This window comes from Plodia interpunctella, chromosome 23 (genome assembly GCF_027563975.2).
Source record: "Plodia interpunctella isolate USDA-ARS_2022_Savannah chromosome 23, ilPloInte3.2, whole genome shotgun sequence".
Lineage (NCBI taxonomy): Eukaryota > Metazoa > Arthropoda > Insecta > Lepidoptera > Pyralidae > Plodia > Plodia interpunctella.
The window spans coordinates 701840-728207 of NC_071316.1; the positions used below are offsets into that span (position 1 = coordinate 701840).

General features: G+C 36.0%; 1 protein-coding gene across 15 annotated transcripts in view; it reads left to right on the top strand.

Moving 5' to 3' along the window:
- Window positions 1-2323: 2323 nt before the first annotated feature.
- LOC128680199 (muscle calcium channel subunit alpha-1-like) overlaps window positions 2324-26368 on the top strand; it is a 60865-nt gene continuing 36820 nt past the window's right edge. For 6 of the 15 annotated variants that reach the window (XM_053763147.2, XM_053763145.2, XM_053763146.2 and 3 more), the window contains exon 1: window positions 8241-8602. The gene's annotated coding sequence lies outside the window, so the exon portion shown is untranslated. Of the gene's footprint in view, window positions 2547-8239; window positions 8603-26368 lie in introns of those variants that run through there. The other 9 variants (XM_053763139.1, XM_053763144.1, XM_053763138.1 and 6 more) reach the window with 3 other exon arrangements.

The window sequence follows — 26368 nt, forward strand, 5'->3', positions numbered from 1 at the left end:
GCAGATCAAGTGCTAGCGGGTCGTTTTATTGCAATTTTACTATTATTGATCGCAATGATTTCACGCACAGTTTTTACGAGAGCTGGCGCGTGCTAGTTAGCAATTTCTGATTTCTTTGCCTATTTATTTGTCTTCTATGTTAGTCTGGAAGCGAAAAAAACATAAGATGTGCTCTCTCTTCATATTCGTATTTCCCCATGGGTGAAGGTCGTGGTCATCATGTGGAATGAAATACACATAACAACTTTTTTGGCGTTATTAATGGAGTGGTTTTGCCATTGCCATCTCGATTTCACACAGAAGTTAATAATCAACCAGTGTGCCGTGTTCTCACGATGTTACCATTACTGGGAGCGTAGCGAGTAGTTGTCGATGGTCGATGAAAACTACATGAGTATACATGAGTTGGATTGGTATACAAAGTCTTGTGGCACGAGTAGGATCCGAATGTGGGACCTGTCGATCCACAGACGTACGTCTTAACCAACCGGTCAACCAAGCGGCGTTCTCCACAACATCTTAAACATAATAAGAAGCATTTATATTACTATTATTCCTATTAACATTGGTACAAACCAAAGTTGTACGCATCATTAATTAGCCTCTTGTAACAGTAGATTTTAGAAGCATGGTGTGAAAAGAAAAGTGCATTTATTCATGGCATCAAAGTTTTTAACCATCTACCAATAAATATTAAATCTATTTCTAATTGCCAACAATTTAAACAGAAACTATAAAAATAGCTTTTACACTTCTCTCTTCTTACAAGTATTCTATGATATACGAGTAAATGAGTATTATGATAATGATACTAAAAAAACAATAAAAAAACTCTAAGATTTAAAAACCATTCTTATGGTATATATATAAATGTTATTTTATCAAAATTAAGATAATACTTATATTGATAATTTTGTTAATGAAAAATATTGCATGCCTGAAAGGGCAATCTGTTAAAACTCTTGCTTAATATTTACCATTCTTGTATGTATGTACATATACAAACACAGATTTTGCAATAAATGATTTTAACTCTGACTTTGAAAATATGGTGTATGGTTCCGTTGGATCCTGGAATAGGATCACTCCGTATCCCCGCGTGGATGGCTTATGAGGCGACCAAGGGGCATAATGCCTCATCTACTGTCAAAGCTATAATGTGTTATGGTTATAATGTGGGTGTAGGCAGTCAATAGGCAACATTCACTGAGGGTCGGCAGGCAGGCGGTTGCGAAATCACAGCCAGATCTGAAGAATTTTAACGCTTATCTTTTATGCTGACGGCTTCACAGTCTATATAATGCAACTGGGAATACGCGAATATGACAGAGAGAGTGGTGATTGGCAACCAAGCATTTCCAATGACGGTTCACGTCAGGCAGGTCGTAAAACTAGCGCCAAATCAAATGTATGGATAAGAAGGAAAGCGGACCTTGGGCTTCGACGCCGTGCTGCTCAGGGAGGAACCGGTAAAAACCAAAATTAACTTCATGTTTAAAAATCTCAAGGTGGTGAACTCACAGCAAAACAGCGTTGCATCATATTTGTGTGTTTGATGCACCGGGTTCAACGTGTGCTTTATTTATATTAAACTGTGCGATATCGAGTTGATGTAAATCTTGCCTCGCGCCTAGTGATGGCCAGTTATCGACGTGTGAGCGTCGATTGAACTGATGTCGATAAATTTACAAATCTAGGATATAGTATTGATGTATAATATCGATACATCATTCGACTCTGACACATCGATAATCCTTCCTACTAATATTATAAATGCGAAGGTTTATGAGGATGTATGCACATGTGTATGTTTGTTGCATTTTCACACAAAATCTACTGCACGGATTTGTTTTGAAATTTGTTACACGAGTAGAATTTAACCTGAAATATCACATAGGATACATTTTATTCCAAAATTCCCAAGGGAGCGATGCCCCGGGGCGCAGCTAGTTATAATATAGTTGATGTACAAGCAGGATTTTCCTAGTGTCTTATCAAAAAAGTCGGGCGCAAACTCAAGTAGCGCCGGACTGTTTGTGAGAAAACTGAAAAATAAAATAAGAATAAACCTTACATAACATTATAAGCAAACATATATAAATATAAATCTAATACCTGAATGTTTGATCATCATTAAATTAACAATAAATAACTATGAAATGTAAAGCATCTAAACATGGAAAAATTAAATGATATTAACCAATGAAAGTTAAACTATACTTAACTATGGTTTCTCAGAAAAAAAAATAGAAGACCAAAAAATTTTAGTATATCGATATCGACAACTTTGAGGGGAGGCCCTCAGTAACCAGCATCACACACAAGCCGGCAGCGCGCGCGCCGGCACGCGCCGCTTTATTTTTATCGAAAACTTCCGATCCGATCACATTCTAAATTTAAAATAATTTACTATCTAAATTTAAATTAATGCCTTTTCTTACTCGGCCGAAACATCAAAAATATGTGAGAGAGTGTAAAGTGAGTGAACGAACAAGAATGTCTTTAATTTGGTGGATATTCTGAATCAACGCACGAAGTTTTAAAAGGTGAGTGATGTCTGTATTTTTGTCGATAGTGATTCAAATATTGTTTTTTTATTTCATTATTTTTCTGAACGCGGTGGTGTGTGTACGATTTTTTGATAAAGTGTAAAAAAATTATTTGAAAAAGAAACACAGTGAAACTCGTTTTAATATGTGATATTATAATTCGAGTTTTGGGTGAGTATTTTTACTTATTTTATTGCTGTTTCAAAACAGAGTTCAATGGAGATTCTCGAATAATGCTGCGTGTGACTGTGGAGCGGTTCAATCCATGACTCATCTGTCATGAACAAACTGTTCCTCCTCCTGCTCCATAGTGGCCTATGCCCAGCTGCGGGATACAAAATAGGTCTCAAATATTTCACTAGTTTAAAAATTAACACAAAAATACTTTCAGGAATATTCCACTTGTCTCGCGTAACGACTGCGGCAATTTTCATGAGTGATGTGTTTGTATTGGCATGTTATCTTGTAAACCAATCGATTTTATATATCAGGTAAAAAAAAGTTTTAAGCAAGTTTTTTTTACTGTTTTGACATAAGCATATATTTGCCCGCGCTGAAAATCGAAACCAGTACCTCCAGATAGCGGACGGCCTCCAGATATCGACCACTAAGCCACAGAGGTCTTAAAAAAAGTGAAAGGGTGAATAAAAATGAACCCGATACATTTTACCGCGAACGGAGCTTCGGAAAACAGCTAGTTACGTGATAATTCCATACAATTATGTAGTTTATTCCAATTTTATAATGCGTTTCTTTCACTATATAAACTCCAGAAATACAGGGACACATATTTGCGAAACGGATGTTTATATTATTTTTACAGTCAGCTTTCACGACCAGTATGTCCCCAGTTCATGGAAACTTCAGTCATAACATTGACATAGAACAACTAATTATACGATAAAACATATTTAATAATAGAAATAATTACGGAATTGCTGCAAATTTAAGTTCTTCTTTTCGTGTGTTTTAATTGTTAACACTGTTGTCAGAATTTGTTCAACATGACTAAAGGCATCTGACATAACTTTTACACCTACCTACCGAGCCTAGTGGCAAGTTACACATACAATGCACACTAGTGAACTTTAACTGTCAACCAGTGTGCAGGTTTCGTCACGATGTTTTCCGTCACCGGAAGCAAATCAGAGAAGCAGATATGACTCAGATCGGTATACAAAATTCATGTGGTACGAGTAGGTTTTGAACCTGGGAGCTGTCGATCACAGGCGAACGGTCTCAACCACTGGACAACCACCGCTTTAATTTCAAAGTGACAAATTGAAAATATGTGACATGCGAGAGCGGAATCTCACAACTGTAAGATCCAAAACCAGTAAGAATTCACTATTTTGATGTGCAAATGTTTACGTAAGCGACTGGATCGCCGTAATGTTTACTAACATAGAATTATGTCAAAATTGTTACTAACATTTTGTATCCTTGTTAACCTGAATATTTATTATAAATTTTTTTATTTATTAATTTGGGAGAAGGACGACAAAGTCATAAAATTCGTAACAAGTAATTTGTAATAAGTGAATGTTACACTGGACGTCCCGGATTCGATCCCCGGTCATGTCAATATGAAAAATGATATTTTTCAGATTGGCCCGGGTCTTGGATGTTTATCTATATATGTATATCTTATAGAATATAGTATCGTTATTTCAGTATCCCATTACACAAGTTTCGAACTTACTTTGGGGCTAACTCAATCTGTGTCATTTGTCCCTATATATTTATTCATTTTATGAACGACCCCGAAAACTTACGATCGATTTTTAGTTATGCCTATTTCTATAAACTGCTACTCAAAAACTCGCTGTCATCTCAGGGTCAGTGTAAAAATAACCTTAATTTTTTTAAGATTCGGCTGTGATTTAGTAAAAATCAGGCGGTAGCCTGACGTCAACTCTCCTTGGAAATGCTATTGTTGCCTATCAGCCTAGGCTGTGTCCCTTAGTCGCTTCCTACGGCTTCCATTACAGGATATGGAGTAGTACTCTAGGGCGGCACCACACGCCACTGATACTCAAAAACTATTGACAAAAACACATATAAAAATTTCGTCCATATGGAACCTTTACCTGTGTAGAGTCATTTATATAAATATCCGTCACCTAAAGTTTTCATGTACATTAATATTTATTAAGACTAATAAAAATAGATTTATTTATTTGTACCAACTGCATAGTAACTTTTTATTACGGAATTAAATCAGTCGCGACGACTTAAATGTAGTCTGCTAGCGGTGACATCGTGATATAGTGACGGCGTCAATTATCGATGTCGATATATCTAAAAGCATATTAAACTATACGTTTTAACCATAGCTTTATTTAAATAAATTAGGGAACACTTTTTTAGTCTTATTTTAGAGTGTGTGCTAAAGCTGACGTCAGATTGTATTCAAGTTTATTTTATTATTAGCGACCCGCCCCGGCTCCGCACGGGTGTAATATCATGCACGTTATATGCATATAAACCTTCCTCTCGGATCTCTATCTATTTAAAGAAACCGTACCCAAATCCGTTGCGTAGTTTCAAAGATCTAAGCATACATAAGGAAAGACAGCGGGAAGCGACTTTGTTTTATACTATGTAGTGAAGCTTAGAAGCGGTGGTGGTGTAATGGTTAAGACGCCCGCCAGTGGATCGAAGGGTTTCAGATTCGTATCCTACTCGTGCCTCATGAGTTTATATACCAATCTGACTCACTTATAGTAGTTTTCATCGATCACCACTTGCTTCCGGTGTAGGAAAACATCGTGAGGAATCCTGCACACTGGTTGATTCTTATTAACTTGTGTGTGAAATGGAGAAGGCAATGGCAAACCACTCCATTAATAATGCTAAAGTTGTTGTGTGTGTTTAATTCCACGTAACAACCACGACCCTCAGCCATGAGGAATATGACTATGAAGAAGAGAGTGCAGCACAGACAGACGAAATTTGAAGCGTTTAAATGTTATTGACATATGTTGGTGCACCATAGTAATTGCCGTTGATCCCGCTAAATGCGTTATACAATATTTCCTACTATCAACGCGGAAGAACATAGAAATTGTATGAAATTCCGTCGCATAACAACGCACGTCAATAACAAAATCTATAGTAAACAACGGAGTACGACGGAGCAATGGTAACACGCTATATAAAGCAACACTATCGACGACAATTACATAGATAACGACTTTACATCTGCCTTTATAGTTTATAGCTCTTAAATGTCGCCGCAAATTCAAGTTTTCGATCTAAACTATTCGCGTGAACACTTCATTTAGCATTTCTCTGTCCGCTGACGGCGCTGGTGGTCCAGTGATTAGTGGCGCCCGAATTTGAGTGGCGAGCGAACGTCCTAGGTTCGAATTTGCCTTTACGACTTGTATACAATATCATTTTGGTTTTACGTATAATAAGTACAAAATTTAACATGAATACAAGCTCACATTGTTCGCATCCAATTCTAATTTAAAATTAAAATAACATAAAAGTTACGAATAAAAATCTCCTCGAAAGCGCCGCACCGAGGCAACGTGCCCAGAATGCTGGCAGCATTTCCTCGCTGTACTGCTAGACCTATACGCTCAGCAGCTTTTTGGTTTTGGACAGCGAAAAATGGATGTACCATCTCATTACAGTAGTGGCATGTGAGGCGTACTGCGAACCCGCTATATAAACATTGTAAATTATATAACAAGAAGAAAGAAAGAACAGCGTATAAAAATCTATTCGGTAGTTTTTGAGTTTATCGCGTTCATATCGGACACACAGACGCCTTACGTATAAGTTTAGTTACATTTGTCTGTACAATTAAATTTCTCTAATAATTTTGACTCCTTACCAAAAATTGTTGAAAAAATTCGCGGGCATCAGCTAGTTTTATAATATGTAATGATTGCATTGTACACCAGTACAAGCAAACATGTAAAACAGTAACAAATAAACGCAGAACAAAACTTTGTCGACCCGTCGACGTGTCGTCTCGTGACGTTATCGTCTCTTTGTCATGTGTTCTTTTGTGTCTGAATAACGTTTATGAACGTTCGCGGATTTGTGGTGTGTGGTTCCGCCCTGGAATAGGACTACTTATATCGTTTATCTACTACTCATACCTTCCCGTGGATGTAGTACGAGGCGACTAAGGGACTATTGTTTAGGCAGCTGATATTCATCAATAGCATTCGCAAGGTGGGGGTCGACGCTAGGCAGGCGGCCAATAGTAAAATCACAGCCGAATCTTCAAAGGTTTTTGCTCTGACCTCGGGCTTCGCGGCTTCACAACCCCGATCACAACTGGTAATAGCCAGATATTGAGACAATATTCTCCGGATTTGAAATAGGTCTTGTAAAAGAGATTTTGTGCTAGTCTTCTAGTCGACTTTTTTGAAAAAAAATTAGTGTAATTTTTAAATCCGTGCGAAGTGGAGACGAAAATGTAGGAAAGTGAACCCTGCGGGCTCCGACGCTCAACGGCTGATGAAGAAACCGGGAATACACTCAGATGAGAGAGAGAGAGTGGAACTTTAATTCTCTTCTTATTGTCACTTTTATTGCTAAGCTAGGACACTGGAATAGAATTCGGGACATAGCTAAACATGGTTTTCGGGTTCTGTCTACCGGTAAGGAATAAAGACGTGATATCTATATCCATGTAACAATAAGGTTATTTTTTACGCTGACCACAGGCTTCGCGACGTCACAGACCCGAACGGAACCGGGAAATTGCAGAAATGAGATATCCAATAATCTTAATAAGTACAAAAGACAATCAAGTGCATTTTTCCCTAGCTATTTAATTCCCACTGCTGGGCAAAACTTCCCCTAAATTCTCCACATATTTCTATCGTTATATTTGTTTCTCTTGCCATTCTTTGTCGAATCTTTTGATGTCACTAATTAAAAAATAAAATAAAAAATTAAAAATATTTGTATATAAAATCATGCATATAAGGGTTGAAAAGCACTAAAATTAATTACGTTTAGGGGTGAATACAAAGCTCACATTCGGGGGTCGCTTACGAGGGGAGCTTTTACTGAAATATTCAGAAAGTTAACAGTTTTTGTGGTCTCCCGCGGGGCTCGTAGCTCGTAGCGCATCGCTACGGCGTAGCGAGGTTCGTAGACCCTCTACAACCGATCGTAGCATTGAATTTTTTACAAGTGTTTTTTGTACATTGGTTGCGTTAATAAGCATAGAAATAATATATTAATTATATATTTAAAATATACATATATGGGAATATAGAAGTCAAAAGAATGTATAATATTTTAAATGCGAAAGTCTATTTGTCAATCTTTCATAGCTAAGCAGCCACTGTGATAAAATTTTGAAAATACAATTTTAAATACAGATCCGAGGTTAAAGATAAGCCACCGCAAGTGGACCTTTGGGCAACAGCTAGTAAGTTTTAAATTGATAAATGTCTACAAAATTGTGCGTTCTCTGTAATACTGTTTAATTTTTTTAGACTGCATTGTTGATAGCTTTTTACATAACATCAAAAATATTTCCGGAATTTATTAATGTCATGTCCAACATTGCATGTGAAACAAGTACACATCATAACCTCATGGAAGCTAAAACAATAAAACATGCGTGCATCTTCAGTACGTTGCCATTTCGAAAATAATTCATTACGATACGAGCGAAACGAGGTCACACATTGCACTTGAAGTCGGACACATGCGCCGCGCATTCGACTGAAGCTAGCGGCGAGAGAATGCGCGCGCCGATAATCTTTCTTACCGCCCTAGTCATGATCAGCCATCAAGCCTCCGCCTCATAAAAAATAAAAGAAAAAATAAATACGAAAATCAAGGCGTGTTCTAAATGCGAAAATCTTTTTAAATTTAAAAAATAAAAGATGGCGCCAATTTTCGACAACGTGCGGTGTTTTAAAAAAGAGTGATGGGACACAATATGCTGCTACTATCTAACGGGACTTAGATGTATAGTGTAAGGACTGTGTTAAAATATTGTAAAAAAAAGTGTTGTGTGTGCGTATTGTTGTACCTAATTGATTTTATTAAGCCTACAGTTACCCTATGTAAGTATATGCTATATTCCTTAGTTTTCTATTTACATACGTTTAATTCAAGTTTGGAATCAGTTTCTGCGTGTAATTTTTCTTATTGAATTTCAGATTTACGTATACGCTTAAGTTTCAATAACATCGTATGGTTTTACTTTACATTTTTGTAAATGTATAATTAATGTGTTCATAAAAAATTACACTTCATGATCAGACGTAGCTGAATCATTATTTTTATGTATATTCATACTCTGCAACTGTTTATGATTTAAAACCAAGAATATAATACATCAGCACAATTTATATATTTTCTCAATCATGATTAAACAAGTAATTAAATTGTAAACTCGAAATTCCCATTTTATTTGACTTGGCTACAAAATCGTTACAAACATATAAATGTTTAGATGTTGCCCGGGGCTTCGCTCCCGTGGGAATTTTGAGATAAAATATAGCCTATTGCAATCTTGGATAATGTACCTTTCTAATAGTGAAATAATTTTTCAAATCGGTTCGGTAGTGTCGGAGATTACCCACCTCAAACATACAAACTCACAAACGCACAAACCTCTTTATAATAATAGTATAAATTTAATATTCACTCATTTATGTTAACAGGGCACCTTTTTAGGAGTGTGTTTTGGAATGCCAACTCAACGATCCCATATTTGTTAACATACTAATTTACTATTTAATATCAATTCTACTTTGACGACCTCGGTGGCGCAGTGGTAAAGTTCTTGCCACTGAACCGAGAGGTCCCGGGTTCGATCCCCGGTCAGGTCATGATGGAAAACGATCTTTTTCTGATTGGCCCGGGTCTTGGATGTTTATCTATATATGTGTTTGTTATAAAATATAGTATCGTTGAGTCAGTATCCCATAACACAAGTCTCGAACTTACTTTGGGGCTAGCTCAATATGTGTGGTTTGTCCTCATTTATTTATTTATTTATTTATTTATTTATTTATTTACTGATAACCCCGCCATCCGCCATACATATCTCCAAGTGGCCGACAACTCTCGGCTCTGTCTACCTCGTCAGGGATATAAACGTACTGTATCTTATCTTATCTTGAGTTAGGTCAACAAAAAAAATTCCTCTTGACCTGACCAAGGATCGAACCCGGAACCTCCGATATAGCTGTCCGGTATTACAACCATTATTAAGTCAAGATAGTATTAGATCATTAGTAAAAACAAACTTCTTTAAAAATATTTTTTACATTCTTAATTTTGATGGTGAGCTTCTTTACTCGATTCAATTAATTGCACTATAAAAGTTACATCATTAAAAGTTTTTGTACAGTCAACAGCACATTAATCGAATCGTCGCCGCTATTACAGCTACATAGAGGTTCATGCAGGGTGACTTGATGTGCTGTTGACTGCACTATAACATTCGTATGAAGGCTGACTATTAGATAAGACAAAGATTCAAGAATTCAGCACATTTTTTCAAACTTTTTCATAATTTATTTATCGCTTCATATACATTACAGCACATAATCTTATACTATTATTATAAAGTGGTAAGCGTTTGTGAGTTTGTATGTTTGAGGCGAGAGTAATCTCCGAAACTACCGAACCGATTTCAAAAATTCGAAAGGTATATTATCCAAGATTGCTATCATCATCACCATGGGGTGCCATCTTCCAATTGAAGGTCAGCATACGGAAATCCTCACGGCTTTGGGCCGCTATTTTCAGTTGGTTGTATCTAGTCCAATCCAATCCTTTATATCATCAAACCACTTTCGTCGAGTGCGGCCAGGAGGTCTTTTGTCAAGGATTTTGCCTTCAAGAATCAGTCTTAGAAATTCAAACTGGGGTCCCCTTTGTATGTGGCCAAAGAAACCAGCTTTCCTCCTCCGAATTGTGGTCATCAGTTCGCGTTGACATAAGATTGCTATACGCTATATTTTATCTTAAAATTTCCACGGGAGTGAAGCCCCGGGCAACGTCTAGTAATTATATACAACGCACATGCATTCCCGCGTCAAATATAGATTTGCGGTCGGTCTTTTTGAAAATACAGCTAATTTTAAGAGACAACTGTTATTAAATATAAAGATATTTTAGATTACTTTTATTGATAGACTAGCTTTTGCCAGCGGCTTCGCCCGCGTTTATTTTTCAGGATGAAAGGTACCCTATGTCCTTCTCCATACTTCAAACTGCATGTATCCAAAATTTCAAGAAGATTGGTTGAGTAGATACTTAGAGCGTGAAGACGTAACAAACTTACTTTCGCATTTTTCACTTATTTATTGTTTGTTAGGTCGGTTAAACTAGGTATATTACTAACTAACTAATTAACTATATATATTATAATCAGCACTCGGATCACAATCATAACCTGTTTTGATATACCTTTTGACTATGTACATTATGTACTTTTATATATTATTAGAAAAAAAAAACATTGTAAGAAACAATAACGGTAAGCCAATCTGGCATGATAGGGACCAACACTGTTCAAATGAGTTTCTTTCGGCATTTCTTCTCAGCAGTGGTCGTTCCGAAATGCCAGTAGTTTGTAGCTTGTGAGAAATAACTATAAATATAAAAATTGACGAGAAAAAGTGCCTGTGAAGGTCTAATTTCTGAATAAATGATTTGAATTTGAATTTAGGCACAATATAATAGCGGACCCTGGGTACCGACGCCCGTAACAACAAACCTTTATCAATAGTTTGAGGTGAACGTCGTTTGCGGCATAATTAGTAATACTATTATAATATTAGTTTAGTATAAATTGTATAATGTCACTATGACCTAAATAAAATAATGTGATGAGCATATAAACTTCGTTGACCTAAATATAAAAAGTTGGACGTAATCTTACCAGCTACTTATCTATTGGCTACATCGCACCCTCCAGCACGGATGCCGTTGAGATCATAGCTTGTTTCACGCTGTTTTAATTATTTGATCCAATTTGATGGCGTAAATTATAAAACTATAGTGTGTTTTATATATATAGAATATATAAATATATCTTCTATATATATATAAAAGCGAAAAACACTCACTCACTTAATCATCACAAAATCTCGAAAACTACTGAGCCCATGAAGATTAAATTTGGCTGGAAGGTAGATTGTGACTAGGAGACGTCCGCTTAGAAAGGATATTTCGAAATTCCATCCCTAAGGGGGTGAAATAGGGATTGCCAGTTTGTATGAAACTTAGTCACAGTTTTTGAAGTGAGACACATGAAGTTTTTAATTTAAATTTGTAGTTAGTCAGTACTTTTATAGTTAGTCTTTAAGTTCTTTCGTTACAAACAAAAAAAAATCTTTTCTCTTAATAATATTAGTATGGAAGGGATTGATTATACCTACATATTTTTTAAATTATGTGACTTATAGTTTATGATTAATTAAGCAGTATAAGTACATAGAATTTACCAAAATTGAATAAATGCAATAAACACATGAAGTATATAAGAATCGCAACAATATGCATATCAACCGTCGTTAACTGAAAAATTTTAAAGATTTGGCAGTAATTTTACGATCATTTGCCTCCTCACAAGCCCTCTGTGGGAAAGTTGTTGTTACTTATTAGCTGTCAAGGCTACTATCCCGCGCCCTTGCTTGTACGGCATGGAGTTGACAGAGGTCATGGAAACGAAATGTAGCGGTGCTATTCCAGGGCGGGAACCACACGGCTCGAGCCAAATAAGAATCGCATATATCTGAAACAGCTGGTCCGAGCCGGGTACGCTTTCTGAAAACAAAAGATTTATTATTAGCATTGTTTACGGTGGCGGGTTCAATTCCATCTACAATCTATGGTGGATTTACCAGCAGACTACGTGGTCTGAAGATTGGGGCAGCGGATTTTAGGGGGCGGCAAAGAACCAAACCATTGTATAGAATTTTAAAAAAGTTCACAGAAATTAAAATAGAATTATGTTTAGTAAGAAGTAAAAAATGCACATAGAACCTGTAAATATATATAGTACGTTAAATAAAATACAGCTTTGTGATAAAAATTTAGAAAAGAAGTGTTTCAATGTTACATTTACAAATACAATTTAATATTTACTAGCTTCGTACCTTATATATGTATATGCTATTTTAAGTTATATTTTACCTGTGCTATAAAATGCATAGAAATTTGTCGAATAGATTTTGCGTGATTGATTAATGAATTAAGAAAATCTTCATTCATATCCAAACTTCTTTATTATAATGTTACTAGGATATAGTAGGAAGTATGAAGCTAGTAGAGGTGTGAAGCCATCGAAGTAGCTTGGTGGCAAGAACATATGTAATATCCATTAGATCGTTTGTAGAATTGCCATCGACACACAAAGAAGAAGTAGGGGTGTTGAAAATTTAGTAGCCCACAGGCCGAAAATTTGTAAATCCGCCACCGCCGACAATAGGTTTATGGGCGGACTGTTTGTCTGTTTGTACGCGCTGAATAAATCCCATATTTGCGGTATGAAGAGTTTTCCGTGATTTGTTATGGAAAGATAGCAGTCGAGCTTTTTAGGTTAACGTTCTTGTATTTTTTTTTAATACCCAGATGAAGAACTATACTCAATAATCAATACTCAATTCTTTATTTGCCTCCATATCCTTAATATAATTAACAGATCTTTCTTATATAATAGTGACAATTAAGGACACTTACGGGCGCAACAATCGAAGAGGAATGACTTGTTCATAATTACAATACTTATATGTTGATTCAATTTCTTTTAGTAAATCAATTACTTTTTCATTATTAGTTTATTTATTATTACATAGAACAGAAAAAACTAAAAGACAAAAAAAAAGTTTTTTCAACGACTGCCCTAAAAATTGAGTCTTATTGGTAATTTTAGTTAACATTTAATGGGAATCGCAACCTAATGAATATTGTATTTAAAACGAAATGAACAATATATATAAGACGTGCACAATTTAAGCGAATTTTGTGAGGGACGGAACAAATCGCTCTATTCATAGTGGTCCCGATTCTGATAACACTTATGTTCTTTGAACTTTCGTACATATAACTATCTGTTTACCCGCGACTTCGTCGGCGTTAAATAGTTACTTCTGATAGAATAATTATATTTTTTATTAATTAATTTGTTTCCATGCCAGATTACCAATTTCTAGGATCAATATGTTTAAGTGATAGCCAGTTAAGTCGTCTTTTCAACATTGACCTTCATATTAATTTTCGAACCAAAAGTAACCTATGTTATGTAAATTTGTTATGTGAATGCGATCATAAATGATTTTCATACAATTCACCCCCCATTTAGTGATTTGGGGGTTGGGCAATGCAGTTTAGAGTGAAATAGACAGACAAACACTTCGCAGTATTTTCTCTGTCGATCTGTGAGTTGACTGGTAGACAACTGGTAGGTAAGGTGTGAATTGCCATAAAGTTCATTATTCGATAATGACTTTAGTTTATGAAAATTGAATTTAAATATTTTTTGATTTTCTGATATTTCTTTTTCTGACAGGGTGAAATCTTAGCTGACACACCACAAATAAGTTTTAGACTTGTGTCATGGCATTCGAACTGAACGATTATACATTTTATATAACTACAAATATATAATAGATAAACATCCAATTACCAGGTCAATCTGATAAAGATCATTCACCATCTTTACCTGAACGAGGCTCGAATCTTGGCCGTGACCATTAATCAGTGCACGTCAATCATACAGTATAACTTGCACTAAGCTTTAAAAACCGGGTTCAAAAAGCCATCGAATCCAATTTTAGCAATTTTTCACACAGTAGCGCATATTCGCCGAAACCTTTCATCCTTCCACACTTCACATACATGACGTGCCGCCCCTCCCGCGTTGCCCACCTCTACCCCCGTTCCCGCCAAGAGTGCAGGACGCAACGATCCAGCGACCCATATACCCGCTCATTGAAGAACGACCCCTGCAGGGTTGACAACAATAGCACTATGGAAGTAATATTTTTATTTATTTAAAAACTTTATATTGAAACTGGCCGATGCTCGCACCTTCGTTCGCGTGGCCGAACAACTTTTGGTAAAGAGTCAAAATTATTAGAGAAATTTAATTATACAGACAAAGCGTAACGATACCTATGTACAGAAGGTGCCCATCCGACAAAAAAAAACTATATTTCCTATTAGTTTAGCCAAATCCGTCCAGTAGTTCCGAAGATTAGCGTGAACAAACAGACATACAGACAGATTTTTTTTTTCAAATTCTTACTCTGTTACTATGTCTCTATCGCCTAATTTTGTTTTTATGTAAATTTATTCAATGTAAAGATTTTTTTTCTACTGTTTTATTGTATGTATTGATGTTGATATTTCATTTCAGGTAATATAAAATGTATTATGTTACTAGCGGCCCGTCCCGGCTCGGATATAACCATAATAAGATATACACCTCCTTCCTCTTCAATCGCTCTTTTAAAAATCCGCATCAAAATCCATTGCGTATTTTCAAATTTAAGCATACATAAGGACAGATAGACAGCGGACAGCAACTGTGTAGTGATTTAAAAACATTATAAATATATGTTAAAAACATTATAAATACACAACATTACAGTGTAAATATAAAACTTAAAATAATCCTACTAATATTATATATGCTAAAGTTTGTGAGGATGTATGTGTGTATGTTTTTACTCTTTCACGCAATCCACAGGACGGATTGTTTATGAAATTTGCTACACGGGTAGAAATAACCTGGAATAACACATATTAGACTTTTTATCTCGAATTTCCCACGGCAGCGAAGCCCCAGGGCACAGCTAGTAAATAATAAAACTTTTACAGTTTCAATTATGTTTCATGGAGGAGCATTATCTTTCGTGTTAATTCATTGTGTAGTTCAGAATCCTTTTCTACCTATTCATATGTACTTTCTTTTTCATTTTATTCAAATGTTCATATTTCCGTACCTATATGTATATTTTTTATGTATTTAATTAAGTAAACTTTATTTATTTATGCCTTATGTAAGCAGTAATAATTTTAAATATATTTATTACTGCATGAATCGAATTTACAACTTTTTTTATTATTAATTTTATCGAAGATTTCTTAGTTTAATGGACAAAAATTAAATTTAAAATGTTATTAATGTCTCATTTTAATGTTTGCTGATACGAAAAACGAAATACTGAAGTTGTGTTGTGTTGAATTATCTGCGAGTGGCAACCCTAAAATTTCAATACTTGTAAGCTGTTGCTAGGTCTTTTAAGGGTCATTGAAGTAGAAATGGTATGTTTATGTTACAGAGATAGACAAATCGTGCGAACTTTTGTAGGTAATTATATAACAAAGATTACCCTCATCGTTTCATTTTAACCTAATTTTTTAACCCATTTGAAAAAGGAGGTTCTCAATTCGACGCAATATTTTTTTTTCATAAGTTACTCAAACAAAAAACAGGGATACGGACAACAATCGTTTATTCTTTTTTTAAAGAATATAATCGTAAAAATAATAAAAAAAAATACCGTGTTGACTCGGCTGATGATATTAGTTACCGTCGCGGAATATTTATAACACTTACATTTGTTAATTGACGCCTTTGGAGAAAAGGCTGCGGTGAAGTTTGTAGCGCCGCTTCTTCTTCACCATCGCTTTGGAAGGCAATAAAGTTAATTTCTTTTTTTTTAAACATTAATAAGTACTTACTTAATGTATATCATCCTAAACTGAATACGAAATTTGATATATATATGTATTTAAGTATGTATATTTGTAACCCTTAAATTTGAAATAAACCCGTACATTTTTCTAGTCATTGAAATCCACTCGCTTGCTTAAGAATTATATCTTTTGTCGTTCCGCCCTTTATTTTCCTTTGCAGGTACTTATTACCTTTTGACGAAAATGCTTTACAAACAAACAAATAAACACACTCGTTTCAAGGATTCCACAGAAGTTGTACAAACTCGAGAACAACTGAAAAATTGCTCGTCCAAAGTTTGACAAAAGCGTTTTGAACAATTCAATGGAGACGGAACTTTTTGGACGCGTTACAGACATATTTGATTGTTATGTTTCATTTATTTGTTTTAAACAAAGCACTCTATGTTATATTCTACCTGTATACTAAATTTCATCGAAATTTGTTCGCTAGTTCTTGCGTGAGAGAGTAAAAAAAAACATCCATCCAATTCTTTCAACGTTTACATTGGTCATTAATTAAAAGTATATCTTTTTCAAATTTCATTAAAAGTGACCAAGGGGTGCGTGACAGACAGAATGACAGACTGATTTTGCATTTATAATATAAACATGGATGAAGTATGGATTAGTAAGTAGGATTAAGACTTTGATCATATTTTTTTACTAATTTTATTTTATGCAATAAAGTTTAAATAAATGAATAGCTTATTAATAAGTAAATGCTTACTTCAACTCCAAAAAGAGCTATCAGAACATCAACTTAATTGCAAGTTCACTGATTAAAATTATCATAGAGACGGGTTTTCTAATGATTTTATGAATATTCAAATCGATTAATTTACTAGACAACCCTTTAAGTAATTAAGGGTATAAGATGTAAGCAAGTACTCACAAGGTAATTAGGAAAATGGGGAAGATTCATAAAAATTTGTACTCGGATGTAGGTTGCATGAAGTGAACTTTTATACTCAATTGCACTTTTAAATGTACATTTTTATCTATGTATACCTCATGGATCTCGATAGTATTACGGAGTACCTACTAATTCCATGTTATACGTGTATTTACAAAGAAATATCACTGATTGATTGATTGATTGATTGAATGGTACAGTACAATTTTCTAATCAAGACAACAAACTATCTAGATAGTACTACGGAGTTCCTACTAATTCCATGTTATACGTGTATTTACAATTTCTTTGTAATAATATCACTGATTGATTGATTGATAGATTGAATGGTACAGTACAATTTTCTAATCAAGACAACAAACTTGTAATGTTAGTGTTTATGTAGGTTCGTGGTGATTTTATTTTTCGAGTTTAACAATTTCAGCGCGTGTGCGTTAGTCTGTGTAAGTCCTTCTTGTATTTGTGAAATTCCAACTGTTTTGAAAATTATGTCGACCTCCGTGGCCTAATGGTCATCATGCCGGACTGCTACACTGGAGGTCCCGGGTTCGAAACCCGGTCAGGCCAACATAGAAAATGATCTTATTCAGATTGACCTGGATCTTGGATATTTATCTATCTATTTATGTATATGTTATATAATATAGTATCATTGAGTTATCCCATAACACAAGTCTCAAACTTACTTTGGGGCTAACGATCTGTGTGATTTGTCCCTAAAAATTTACATTACATTGACCTTTAAATTATAATATGAAAGTAGATGGTAAGTAGTTGCTCAAGTCAACTCTCTCCTCCACGAATTCCATGCCGTTGTCTAATTTGTCAAGTCATTCGCTAATTACTTAGAAGATTAGTGGACAGTACCGTGGCCAAGCTGACTTGACAAGTAATCTAATAGCAATTTTCCTAACTGGTTATTTAAAATAAGACCTTTCGATTAACACACAAAAATATAAATTTCAATGTCTGATAACAGATTTGACAAAACATTTTTGAATCAGTTTCATAATGCCTGACAACTGCTGTAAATAACTGTCGAAAGAAAGGTCCCTATCACGCCATTATATAACTAGATGTTGCCCGAGGCCTCGCTCCCGTAGGAATTTTGAGTTAAAATATAGCAATCCAATTATAGCAATCTTGGATAATGTACCTTTCTAATGGTGAAAGAATTTTTGAAATCGGTTCAGTAGTTTCGGAGATTACCCTCCTCAAATATACAAAACGCACAAAGTATAGATATATGTCACAGCCATAGATAAAATAAATATTTATCACAGCCATATGGTTAAATCAGCCATTTAATTGGAAAGGTGCGACATTTATATTTATTTCAATAAATAAATAAATATTCTCAGTAATATAACAATATATACATAAAATACAGGGTACACGGAAATATGATTGTGATCGAGCACAGAAAAAAAAGTCAAGAAAAAAAATAAAAAACATAAAAAAAAATTATAACATATATAATAAAATCACAATTACTAAAGACATTCCTAAAAATTACCACGTTATTCGTCGGCCATTGCAAAAATATTTTATGAATATTCCGAAACGGCTAAACGGAGGCTCCTGGACAATAAAAATGTTAATGTACGCACGGATGACTGAAGTTACGAGTTCCGTTGCCTTGAGGACGTCGGCGGATCGTAAAGGAAATTTACGACGCGACTGCCGAGAAGCTTGGTGGCGCGGCGGTCCGCGTGCTTCGACTGCGATTGTGGCGCTTTAGCAACCCTTGCTGCGCTCGGTGACGAGATGGTTGACCGAAATTGAGTTAACTCGGGATACTCTGCTTTGGATGGCATGGAAGTCATTGTTATTGGATATTACTTGCTCACATTCTTGTGGTTCTACACCAAGCTCAATTTCTACCAATCACATTTTTGTCTGCGAGATATTATTCATACCTATCCGTGAAGCAAAGAACCAATAAGGACATTAAAAATGGGTGATGGTAGTAGTAACTGCTAAAATTATTGTAGAACATTCTGGAATGTACAATATCTCTACTCTAGATATCTTCGTGGCATCCTTAGCTCCTTTGTTAAAATCTGTCCTGTTTGAGTTTCAATCTCCGCCAAATATCCGCCCATTGTGATCGCGAAATAATATGCGTGGATTTTAGAGTTCTGTGCCGCAAAAGGGAAAAACGGAACCTTTATAAAATCATGCCTCTGTCTCCGAAATGCTCCGAAACTACTGAACCAATTGAGTTGTGCCAAGTGCTAGATGGGTCGACCATGTAAAGGAAATTTCTGCCAACAACTGGATAAGGATGGCCCAGGACAAAGATACTTGGCGTAGACGCACGGAGCTCTATGCCCAGCAGTGGGTCACGGAGGGCTGCAGATGATGATGATGAAGTGTAGTATGGGTCGTTGAGTGTTGAATATTTATTTTACAATTGCCTATTTCTCACTCACAAAGTTTCGAAATGCATCAATTACATAATATAAAACAAAGCCCTCTCCCGAGTCTGCCTGTCGTGATCGCGAAACGACTGCATGGATTTTCATGCGGTTTTCACCAATAGATGATAGTGTGGTTCCTGAGGAAGGTTTAGGTGAATAATTTATTACATTTTTACCCGAGCGAAGCAGGGACGGGCCGCTAGTTGCTTAAAAAGATAACTCATTAGCAGGCTTCTTTTTTCGTTCTTTCTCGCTGTTCATATTTTGTTTCAATCTTGAATGTTGGAAGGTTGAATCATTGATACTGATTGACATGTACCTACTTCTCAGAGATAATTAGATAACTTTTAATGATCTCTCGGATTCATGTCGAGTAACCATGTGCCATATACTTTTGACAACTTTATAAACGGCCTCCAGAAATGTTAAGGTTAATGTTAGGTCTCGCTCGATTCGATTAATTACGTCGTTAGTGTCCGAAAAAAAAGCCTTTAAAAAAAAAATAAAAAAATGTGTCCCACTACTGGTAAAAAAAAGTACCCTATATGCTATTCTACCAGTGTACAAAATTTCATAACAATCCGTCCAGTAGATTTTGAGTGAAAGTGTAACAAACAACACACATATATGCATCCTCACAAACTTTAATAGGACTGAGCAAGCAAACAGGTATTCGGCCCACCAGATGGCGCGCGGTCTACGAAACTTATTAGAAGCCTACAAAACCAAGTTACACGCGCGTTGTCGGCCCTCATTAAAAAATATGACAATTTGTGTCGCTCTGGCATGATAGGGACCAACACTGTTAAAATGAGTTTCTTTCGGCATTTCTTCTCAGCAGTGATCGTTCCGAAATGCCAGTAGTTTGTAGCTTGTGAGAAATAACTATAAATATAAAAATTGACGAGAAAAAGTGCCTGTGGAGGTCTAATTTCTGGATAAATTATTTGAATTTGAATTTGCAATCATACCTTTAGAAGATTATATTATTTTTTTTTGTTAAAAGTGTTAAAATAGTCTGCGAGTGAGGAAACAAGTGGGCGTAAGGTATTAGAGAATGGTGTGAGTTGGTGTGAGGTGTCGATTTGAGACGACGTCGCGTTTATTGAGAGGTTTAATGATCGCCATTATACCTCCACGAGGAGACGTAAAGATTGGAATTGTTACGTCACGTCATTATCCCTTACGAGGTAGACAGAGCCAAGCCTAGAGTTAGCGGTAATAGCGGGCTTATAGCTACAATAACATGTTTAATAACTCGTCTATTTAGATGACATTTTAAAAATAATAAAAAAATTAAGTAAATTAAATTAAAAATTAAAACGAAATTATAAATATAAATTTATATATAGATTTATATAAAAAAATTATACTAAATCGCCGTCGTCGTGCGGTAAAGTTCCCAGAAGGCTGGCGACATTTCCTCTTTGTATGGCCAAACTCAAAGGTTGGCCAAAATAGTCACCATCCCTTGGGTCCCCGGAGACATCGACCAGACGTGCGAAAATTTCTTTATAAAGTGTTTTTGCATCCGCACCCCAAGGTCCCAGGGTCTCCAGCCAAAGGCGCAAATAGTCTCTCATAGAGACTCTCTATTCTGTCGGCGAATCGTTCGTAGAAGAAGGGTTCTGTCGTTCAAACGCCCGATGTCGAAACATTCTGTCGACGAAACGTTCGTAGACGAAGCAATTGTCGGAGAACCGTTTCAGTCTCCATATTTACGCCTTTTGCCGGACACTGGCGCGACGGCAGCCGCACCAGCCTCAAAATAACTAAATTTGTTACAATTGAGATCCTGAAATAGAAATAGATTGTTAAGCCATCGGCTATAAAGGAAATTTCCCCTTGATTGACTTTTACAAACTGCGCGAGAATATATAATGTGTCACATTATATAAGTATATTTATTTCACTCCGGGAATAAAAATGAAAGCATAGTGAAAGATGCTCCCAAACCGAGGAAGTAATCGGGAACACGCTCAAATGAGAGAGACAGAGAGAAACAGAGTGAAATAAAAGTTAAAAGTATATACAAATAGATATCTATCTTGTTATTTACCTTCGACGGCCTCGTGCCCACGAGCGTTTTTTCAACGCGCGTTAAAAAGCGTTGGAATATGAGTTTCATCAATTAATTATTTATTTATTTCGTTAGACATAGGCAGTATTTTATGTATAGTGTGGTAAAAATAGTGCTCTATGCTGTGCCATTTTCCATACAAAGTTCCATTTTTAGTCTGATGCACGCTGAGCATCTTCTGTATAGGTATCGTTATGCTATGTCTGTACTTACAGTTAAATTTATTTCCATAACATTATGTTTATATAAATATTTAAAACATCGAAGATATGGCACATCTGAAATGGAATTAAAATAATAATTAACGCCCGAAGGAAATACCCCAAATAGCATATAAAGATTTTTTAATATCCCTAATAATTTTGACTCCTTAACAAAAAATATTCAGCAACGCGAACGAAGTCGCGGGCATCAGTTTATAATAATGCACGAACATTGGGGAGTTTATTCTACGCCCGTGTGACATCTGGACCGTTAGTAAACACAATATCATGTTCCCGTGGATGCCGGATCATGTAACGGCTCTCAAGCGACACCTGCCGACTCTCGTGGATTTTGACTGATAACGTAACTAAAGTATTATGTATTGTTCCGTTGTTAGCGTGTGGTTCCGCCCTAAAACAGGACTACTTTATATCCAGCTGATAGGCAACAATAACATCCCCAAATAGGGTGAAAGTCTGGCAGGAGGCCGGTTGTGGAATCTATTTTTTTTTTTGTTTATTTTCTATGCTGACTCCGGGCTTCGCGAATACAACCGACACACTCCCGAATACAACCGACTATACAAGAGGGTGTGAGAGATTTTTCTATTGAAAGATTACACACACATTTTTTTAATTACACATTCACGAGAGAAAACCCTAATAATATGATACAGCAGTACATAATATATTGTCGTTTCATGATGGTATTCTATCCTTACTTCCCTTGTCTGCCTGTCTGTATGTTTGTTCGCGCATCACGCAATAACTAATAGATGGAATTGGATGCTGTTTTCATAGTTGTATAGCAGATAGTCTAACTTAAAATCTGGTATAGGTTTCATAGTGATACGTTGCTTAGAACACCAGATATTGACAATATTATTGTCAATACCTCGTATTCTAAGATATATGAGCGGACGCACATAATAAACGCGGGGTAGCCGCGGGCAAAATTTACTCAATTAATATAATAAAAATTCGCGCCGCAGATATAAATACCATAAGTAAATATCAGGACAAATCACACAGATTGAGCTAGCCCCAAAGTAAGTTCTAGACTTGTCTTATGGGATACTAACTCAACGATACTATATTTTATATATATATCCAAGACATAAATATCCAAGACCCGGGCCAATTAGAAAAAGATCATTTTCCAACATGACCCGACCGGGGATCGAACCCGGGACCTCTCGGTTCATAGGCAAGCACTTTACCACTGCGCCACCGAGGTCGTCAAAAGTATAGGTGTAGTCAACCGCAAGTTAGCCTGCATGGATCTCATGCCGCGGTAATAAGGCCGATATTGCAATGAATTTGGGTAGGTGTATGTGATGTGGACTGTACATAAACAAATGCAGCTTTGTGCATCTATCGCCAGCCGTGCACTATTTTTGCACCTCAAGTGGGTCACGCACTCGCGCTGTCTCTATGACAATTAGTTATTGTATCGTCATCCGCGCGTGCGCACCGCTATCATTTTCTCATTTATAACATAGTTGATACGTCTGTATTAACGTAGCTCGTTTGTATGGGGATTACTAGAGTATCTTCGCAACATACTTAATACGCTTGTAAAAATTGAATATTTCCCGTCATAATTTCGGGAGGTCCTCTCTTTGCGCCCCTCTGATCGAGCAATAGAATTTTCATAAGCATATTTTGTAATATTAGTATGGACATGCATATTACGTCGATAATATCGATATTTGGCTGGACACATAAGTGGCATAGGAAGAATATGAAGAACTTTTATCTCGTCCATACGTGTCGCCTGTCTCTCTTCCCGTTCTCGACGTAGCTCGTCTTGTCTGGCAGTTTCAATCAGAACTATGTACACCATAACTGGAAGGCCGCTCGCTCAGTCAGCTGTGTCTTCCTTCAAACACGCTTACAAAATAATTGGAATTCAGAAGTGGAACTTACAAATACATACATGAAAGAAACTTAAACATACGCGTCTTGATATATGTATACTTAGATGGGACCAGATTCTCACGTCAACACAAGTCACCAAGTATATTAAATTTGTAAATTTTTGTTTGATTTTTTTTTTCAGAAAATCACTACCAAACGAATGTTCAATAAAACACACCGGTCGATGTTTACTTAAAACCTTCGAAAAATATAGGAAAATGATGATATGAACTTCCATTGCGCAAGAATTAGATCCCTGATTCTATAAAAGGTAGATTTTCCATCTTTTTGGAGACAGAAAATATAATATTTATATACATCATCGTCAACGTTTGCATCCCTTACATTCCGGCGCTATCGTGCACACTCGACTAAGCCCGAATAATGTTGCTAGATTTTCCCCAAAATATACATTGATGTTAACTAAATAGATAACTTATCGTCGGCTGTATATAAATGATCAACAAGTTAAAATACTACTTTAAGAAGGTAGGTTTTTTCCAAGGCTGTCCAAAGGGTTGACGCCAAATGAATATTCGGGAATCCCGATGCAAAAAGAGGGGTGTTATAAGTTTGACCGCTAAGTGTGTAGGTCTGTCTGTGTACGTGGCACCGTAGCTCATCAACGGGTGAACCGATTTGGATGCGGTTTTTTTATTAGATAGCTAATTTTTATGATGCTTAGATATGTTTGATCAAAAATCTAACTATGTTTGATCAAAAGTCTAACAAATAAATTTGTATACTATGTGTCTGTGTATAGTCTATTCAGCGAACGGTCTCTGTAACTCTTGTGGGTCTCCGCTAATGTGATTAATGCATGCGCAACGCGCAGGCGTTCGCCAAGTTACATCGAAAGCTGTTTTTGATTCGGATATTTAGTGAAAATCTGGTAGAAGTGGTAGTCTAGTGGGGAAGCCGTCCGACCGCAAGGTTCCAGGTTTTAATGCTATTCGTATTAGATGAATTTGTATACCGATCATGCTTCCAGTGAAGGAAAACATTGTGAGGAAACCTGTACACTGGTAGAAACTAAAGCCACTTTGTCCTGCTCCACACTGTTGGCCAACTTGAACAGAAGAGATTTTAAGTACTTACAAAAGATTCAAATCTTATAGATTTCTTTCTTTATTGTTGTTGACTATTTAACTCTTTTAGTTACATAATTAAATCTTATTGTCCAAGAGATTTAGACCCACGTCCGTTTTCCTTCAACCCCGACAGTAATAAAAACAAATGTGGAGTCTAAATCCTAGCAGGTACTGTCAACTACACATCAAGCTATACAAATTTGATGCAAATTCACCGTATACACCCGGTTTCGTTCGGGGCTGTGTCGCCACGAAACCCAGGTTCAGCTTGGAAATTAATCTTCATTTTTTTTTAGATTCAGGTGATTATTTTACAACCAGCTGCCTACTACATTATAGCCATTACACAGCCCTGACAGTAGATAACATTGCCATTGCCAAGGAAGTCTGACGTCAGGCGGTTGTAAAATTACAGCTAATCTTCAAAATTAGTAATATTTTCTGCTGACCCCGGGATTCACGGCGTTGCAGCCCCGAATACAACCAGCAACATGAGAAGATGAAACAGAGTTGTGAACATTGTACGTAATGATATATGGTTGACTGTACCACGGTCGATAATGTAAATTGAGGATAGAGCGTCTTCAGACTGTCGTATCGCTTTTACGACTACTCTGTAATAGTGTCTGCCTGTCTGTACGAGCTTATAAAACAAGCTATCTCACTATAAAGAAATATGCAGTGCAATAGCTTGCTTTATAGGAATAATATGTCATAATTTATACATTATAGGAATTAATCTATGTAGGAATTTCGGGATAAAAAGTTCCCTATTCCAAGTTATATCAAAATCTACTAAACGGACACACATACATCATTACAAACTTTCGCAATTGTAATATTAGTATGACTAGTTAGACTATGAGGGTTTTTAGCTACCTGACTGAATATTATATAGGTATGTAGGTAGGTAAATTAAAATAAGCGTATTATAATAGCAGCAGTATATATAATTAATCCATATGTTTACGTTCGCTACATTAGCCAATTACTTGCAAGTATCCTAATCATTAGCCTATTACGTTTACAATCCCCTTACCTACGCTATGCGTACAATATTTCGGATGTACACATGCTTTTATTATTCACTAGCTACAGCGATCGGCCTCGCCCGCGGTCAAAAAATATCTTTATGTCACTCTCCAATCCCACACTCAAATACTCCGTTTTGATATGAAAGAAGGACAAGCAAACACAGTTTCATAGTTTCATGATTAGAATTGATATGGATCGAGTAACCATCGTCATTACTGCACATACAAGCGTTTATTTAGTTTCACCTGTCTCGATTTTTGCTTGTTAACCAAATTTTGCAAGTTAAATTTCACCTACTTTAAATTTTAGTTTTATCACTGATCCCTGTGTACGCGGCATCACAGCCCCAAATGCAACCGCAAACATGCGAAATTGAAAAACAAATTAATTTAGCTTCCACTGCTGGGCAAAGACCTCGTTTTCTTCCAATAAAAATAAGAAGTGTTTACAATTACCAGT